The sequence below is a fragment of the Falco punctatus genome (genome assembly GCF_963210335.1).
Source record: "Falco punctatus genome assembly, chromosome: 10".
Taxonomy (NCBI): domain Eukaryota; kingdom Metazoa; phylum Chordata; class Aves; order Falconiformes; family Falconidae; genus Falco; species Falco punctatus.
Window position 1 is genome coordinate 2,287,943 of NC_137590.1, and position 7,021 is coordinate 2,294,963.

Consider the following 7,021-nt stretch of genomic DNA (forward strand, 5'->3'; position numbering starts at 1 on the left):
CCTATTGAAAACAGCAGCTAATTAGTTAAGTAATACCCAGTGTTATTAATTCTGCAGCTCTGACATCATCGATGTATTTGTAATAATGGTGTTTCCTCTGTAATAGCATTAATCATAATGGATTTACTAAGAAATTAAGGGGGAAGGGGTATTATCTCCCTTGGAAACACCATTTGACAGCAGCTCTACCTGCTGTGCAGATTTTTTTTGGTTTAATTCTTCGTGTCTTGCTCATTCACCTGCTTCCCAACACACCCTTGTGAACACCCCTCTGTGAGTGGAAACCACAAGACGGCGAACACAGCCCCTCTCCTACCCAGCGCAGCCGGGCACGGGGGGCTCCAGGCAGCCCCGCCAGCCCCGCCGAGCCCTCGCAGAGGACCAGCACAGCCACCAGCATCTGCTCACAGTGCGTGAGGGCAGGAGCCTCGATGGGCAACATCCAGCTCTCTGGCCAGTTTGCTCATTCTCAGCTCCGTGCTCCAAAGCCCCCTGTGGCATTTCCAGGCGGGCGAGAAATACTCAGCTTCTCTTCCCAACATGTATACAATGCACAGCAATTTCATTGACAATTGTTTCCATAACCCTTTCTCCTCCCAGCAGGCTTCTGCTTCAGGCCGCTTGCAGCAGACCAGGCTGCAGACCAACAGCACCTTGCCCAAGCCAGGGAATCAAGCGAGCCAGCCAGCAGGGACCGGGCTCAGCGCAGGGGTGCCCAGGCAGGGCACCAGCCTCAGCTATGCTGGCGCAGGAGCACCCACACATCCCCACGGCCATGTCCCGCAGGAAAGCTCAGCAGCTCAGTCTCACAATCCTCCCTAGCACCCACCTGCGATCAGAGCATTAAGCTTTCACCAGCAGCTTCTATTTGATAAAAATTAAGGCCTGATTTATCTGCTAAAAATCAGATGATCTGATAAACATTAAAGCCTGATTAAAATTAAAGTCTGAACTCTGAAACGATCCAGCTCAGGATTTTTACTAAGAGCTCAGCATTCCTTGATTAGTTTATGGCCATGCATAAAGACAATGAGATTTTTAATGCAGCCTGCATTAAACTCCTTGGATGACTTGCCCAGTAAAGCAGCGATGCTGTGGCAGGCACCCACCCACCGACAAGAAAATGAGCAGGAGGCATGAAGCAAACCAGCACGGCCACCCTGGGAGCACTTGCTGCTGCTGTCCCCAGTGCAGGGAGCTGGCTGTCCCCAGGGGTGGCCTCCGAGGAGACACAGGGGTGTCACAGCTAATAAGAACATGTGTTTCTCATCCCTGTCTTTCACTGCTTGCAAGGGATCAGGGTCACCTGGTCCATTTTTTCACCCCAGGTTCTTGACACCCAAATAAACACATTTCTTTTGTTGTTGTTGTTGTTGCCCCTTTAATATTTTGTAATTTCTTCTTTTGCCCCTTTAACTTGCAGCAGTGCCTTTCTGACAGCAGAGGAAGCTGGAAAGCCATCGCACCCTGGGTGAACTCTGGATGAGAGTTACTGACTTGAGATGATGCCCGAGCCCCTGCCCGGGCTCTGCGCTTTTCAAAGCCCTGAGCATGTTTTTCCTCTCTCGTCATGTTTGCCATGTTTTGGTTCTAATTTGTTAAGCATGAGTTGCAGCATGGGTAATTACATTTGTCTTAATTAGTATGTATTACCACACACCGCCGCGCTGAAGAGACTTTTCTTCTGTGGCCAGCTTCTCGCCACGGCTGTAACCCCACGTTTCCAGCACCGTGAGCCCAAGCTGCTCAAACAACACAGCCCATTGCCGCCGGGCTGCTGGCAGCGAGTTGATTAAATACAGAAATGCTTTTTGCACATGTGCCCATAAATAAGTTATAAAGTTAGTGCAAAGCAGGATGCCCTTATTACTATTTTATCCTGGTTTTTTGGACCTCACCAGGAGTGAGACTCACCTGCAGGAGAAGCTGTGATGCTTTGTGGGGTGCAGGAGCAGGGGGTGTCACAAGGAGGGATGCCCAGAAAGGTGGGGAGAGGTTCACAGGCAGGTTGGAGGGAGCCTTTAAAGGTATTTAAGGTGAAGGTTTCGAATGAGAGCTGGAGATGAAACCCCAGCTGCAGGGTCAGCCTTTCTGCACATGCTGCAAGCCACCACGGATTGTGGATCTGGGGCTGGAGAGCGGGGCTGGGAGAGGGTGGGGGTGAGGCGTGGAGTCAGACAATTGAATGAGCAGAGATCAGTAAGATTAGTGGTAATACCCAGCATTTCACCACACAACGCCGTGGGACTTGAAAAAGATTAAATTATATTACAAGTGTTTCAAGACGTGTGCTGTAGATAAGCAATGAGAGACATCGTCCATCTTAATTGGAGGACCGGGCACAAGGCTGGGGAGGGAATAACCTGGGGGCGGGGGGGAAACGACGACAGCACCTGCCACTGCCTCCTGCTGAGGGGCCTGATCCAGCCCATGCTGCGGGTAAGCAGGGTGGAAAAGCGCATGAATCCAGAAAGAAAATTAATGCCATGCCCAAGTCAAACCACAGACTCCATTTGTCCCCAGTTCCTTGGTTAACCTGGGTCCCAGGTTATGATTAATAGGGCATGGAAGAGCATGATTCCCCCATCAGGGCTGGGGGATGGCAGGGGTGCAGCAGGCAGAGCACGGGCAGGGTGCAGGGAAGAGCACAGCTGGATCCAAACCGAGCTTATTTCCAGCCCCAGAGCTGCTTACTGGGAATTTTGGATTTCCGAGGCAGCTGGCTCTGGGGCTGAGCACTGGAGTTCTGCTGTTAAAAATGAACTGCCAGGTGCTGCCAACAAGTCACTGACTTTATGAAATCATTAACCAGTCGATTGAAATCAGCTTTCTCTTCCACTGCCATCCTCCTGCCAGGCACCCATCCATCCATCACTCCCAGCTCTGCACATCCACCTCAGTGCCCCAGCGCTGGTCCCCTGGGTCCACGCTGCAGCAGGGTTTGGGTAGGGGGAAGGCACTGTGGATGATGTAGGTGAGAAATGCAGTTGCCTGGCTGCATAAAAAGCACATTTCTTGGTGGAGATGGGCCATTTTAGCATTCGCAATGCTGACAAATGAAAAGCACTGGCTGTGGTCTGGTGCGTTTCAGCCTGGGGCACTGCTGTCCCCCAAATCTTGCTGCCCCTCCCCATGGCTCATCCCACTCTGGCACTGCTTCACTCCTGTGATGGCATCAGCAGCACCCTCCGTCCATGTGCTAGCCCAGCACTAAAGCCCAGCCCCATCCAGCCCAGGGACTGAGGAGGCTCCTGCACTGGGCAGGGTATGACGAGCTGATCAGAGAATTAACAGCCCAGGGGACAAAACCACAGCCAAGACCCCAAAGTGGGGACAGGGGCAGGTCCTGCCCCATTGCAGCCCCTGCAGAGCCACACGGCTGCAAAGGCAGCTCCACCTGCAGAACCGCCTTCAGCTGTGGTGGGACACGCTGGCCCACAGCTTTGCTGTGGTACCCTGGGGAGCAGCTTTGCCATGGGAACCAGGGGAGCCCAGCTTTGCTGCAGCACCCCAAGGACCCCCACTGTGCCACAGCACCCAGCAGACAACAGATCTCCTATGAGCAGAGCTGGGGCAGGGCTTTCCCTTTCCCGTGCTGGGATTTTGCCTCCAAGATCCGAGCGCTGCTCCAGCTCTGCCCATTGGGAGCAGCCTGTCGGGGTGCAGAGCAATCCCCAAAATGGACTCAGGCATTCACAGCATCCCCTGTGCTGCCCCAGCACATTCTGAACGCTGCTTTGCTATGGGCTTTGCTGAACCAGACACCATCTCAGCATGAACACTGAGCCACTTTCACAAGGATAAGCAGAAGAAAGGGACCTTCCTCCTGCCTCAGCTGGAATTCAAGGCAACAGACTTGAGCCAGCTGACACCCACAACTCACCAAGCCCCAGCAAGGACCATCCCCAGCTCCTCGCCAGCCACCGCAGGAGCAACGGGGACCCTGACAGCATGTATCCAGGAAAAACTGCAGTGCTCACTGGGTCTTCATCCCAACGCACCCATTACTCTCCCTGTTCCAGAATTGTTTTTTGATGGATTGTTAAAACAAAAGCACCCCAAACCTTCCAAGCAATAACAGGAGCCGTGGTGCTGAGAAGGAGCTGATTTAGCACCCCCCAGCCTCACTGAGAGATGGTTTGGTGGGGAAGAATAAACTGCAGGTGAGTGATGAAAGCAGCGGGTGTGGGAAGATTTGTCACTCTCTCCGATAGTGAACACTAGAAACTGTCCCAGCAGGAATATCAAAGCAAAACTCTCCCACTTGCCTACCTGAGCGATGCTTCCTCTGCTCACGCTTCACCGCAGCATGGCTCAGCCCCAGGCAGGCTCCAGACGTGGGACACGGGCTGTCCCTTCTGGCCTGGGGCTCATCCCCACGTGGCAGGTCTCCACCTGGTCCCCTGCAGACACACCACACCTGTGTCCCTGGAATGTTACAGAGAAGTTTTCCTCTTGGACATGCCACGAAGGATTTTGCAGTTGGACTCGATGATCTTAAAGGTCTTTTCCAACCAAAATGATTCTACGATTCTAGTACTAAGGGACCAGAGCCCCTGGGCACAGGGGGATGCCCAGGAGGGGATGTGCCTGCAACCACCCAGCCCCGCCAGCCCCAGGGCTGGGCAAACACGTGAGAAGGAGCAGCCCCAGTCCCCAAAAAACACTCCCAGCAAGCCACACGTGCACACAGCCTCTTTGCTCTCCCATCCTTTCGCTCTTCTGATTTAACTTTGTGCCTGTGTCCTTGGCTCCTGTCCAGGGTATATAGACGGTACCAAGCGTGCTGCAAACAGAATAAAGTTCTCCAGTACTGTACTGGCAGGATTATATGAGATTTGTCAATATTTGCTCAGGATTGAGGTGAAACTGAACTGAGTGAGGCTAAGAAATAATGTCAGATATCGGATGTGAAGTGCGTTGATAGCCCACAGCAGTGGCTAATGAGGCATCACCAGCTGTTAAACTGAAAAGCCTCTTTTTTCTTTTTCTCTCCCTCCTTTGTATTTTAACTTTAGGGAAATTGATTGTGAATTATACATTGTACAGCCACAGAGCCGACCGGTGCAGAAAACCAGCAACCTCTAATACGCTCAGCAGTGTAAGCTAATCCGCACGCCTGCCTCATACTAAGGAAGGGAAAAGCAACAGCCAGACCGGAGAGCGCCGCAGGCTGCCGCCACCCCAACCACCGCCACAGGTTTGACTTTCCGAGGGGGTGAGTCTCTGGAGCTCCCACTGACATGGTCAGAGCTGTGAAATTCCGGTGGGAGCAGCCCCTTGTGCTCGTTAATGAATGTGCAAAATTGGGTCACTCATTAGACCCCAGCAGCATTACCCCCCCACCTCGCCTGCAGCCCCTGCACTGCCTGAGGCAGCCCCAGGATGCACCCCCGGACCCCTCCCACCCCCTTGCCAGAGGCTTGGGTGCCCCATGGGGGGCACCCATGGGTCCTCCTTCCCCGAGCCCTGCACATGCCAGCACATGGCACCAGGATGCCTGGGGTGACGGAGAGCTGCTGCCAACCCCAACCCCCATCCCAGCACTGCAGGGCGGCAGGATGTGGAGCTTCCCAAAAAGCCCCTGCTGATGCGGTAGCCCTGGGACCACCTGCTCCCTGGCAGCTTCAGCCCCACGGCCAAGCACTCTGATGAGCCCATCATCACACTCAGACTCACTGCTCACCAGCTGGCCACGGGATATCACTTTTGCAGAACACAATGACAGTTATCCAAAACATTTTTGTAAATAATTATCAAAAAATTAATGCAAAAGTCAGATTCAATTATCATATCAAACCCAGCGTTAATTAGAAAGCAGTGACAGATGGCTCTGCCCCCCCTTCCCTCACCACACATCCTCTCACAAGCACCTCCTTGGTCTGCGGGACACGTGTTGGCATTTTCTGCTGGGAACATGTGTCCTATCGCGGAGCTTTAGCACTTGCTCCCCAGCTCGTGCCTGCAGGCAGCAGGCTGCTAATGCAGAGACTGGAAAAACACATCCTGGATGCTCCTACTGTCCTTGCACGCAGGGATATGAGCACAAAACCCTACCTCCATGCATGTCTGACTGGGCGGGGAGCTTTTTGTTTCCTCCCTGTGCCCAAAAATGCCAGCAGGCCCCTGTGGAAGTCTTACAAGTGTTTCTGTTCTGCACCTCTGCAGTCAGTGAGGAGCAGACGCAGGCAAGGACCAGGATGGACACACGCTGCTGCCACTCACGGGACTCTCAGACCCAGCAGAAGAGCTGTTTGGGGCAACAGCTGGAAAAAAACGGTTACATGTCTCGTGGGGCTGCAGACAGCCCCAGCACAGCCACAACCATCAGCCCAACAATCCCTCCTTGTCCCTGGCTGCACACAGGTTCCCAAAGTCTGGGACACCTTGAAGATACCCAGAGGGAACAGCTTCATCACTGCAACAGATCCTCAGGGACATGCAGCAGAGATGCTCCCCTCCCAGGAGCTGGTCCCCTACTTCTGGGGATGCTCAGCACAGCATGTACTATCTCCAGTGCTCCACGTGAGCCAGCACACAGTGATTTACCCCTCCCCAGGCAAAGAAACATTTTCCTAATCCAGTGATGCCTCCAGGCCCAGCACCCCAACAACCTCCAAGAGCTCAGTCCCAACGTGCCAGACCCACTACCCGGCACGTGGCTGCATGAGCCTCTGCCAAAGTGGAAGTGTCACAGAGGCAAAGAGCATCCTGTTGCCACTGGGTTTCACATTTGCAGCTTAAAATTGTTCATTTCCATCTGTAATAGCTCCACTTACACCAACATGCCATCGAGAAACCATGTGGCAAATTTCCACTTTCTCATCTTCCAGCAGAGGTGAAGGAGAGAAAGGTCTGGGGTGTCAACTGAGCAATGGCAATGCCATGGACACGAGAGGGACACGCTGCTGGTCAGGATGCTGACACGGCACAAGACAGCCCTGGCCAAAAGCAGTGGCCATGCTTCCCAAGAACCTGTCCCCCGGGGCAGCACTGCCACTCTGCACCTCAGTTTCCCCAC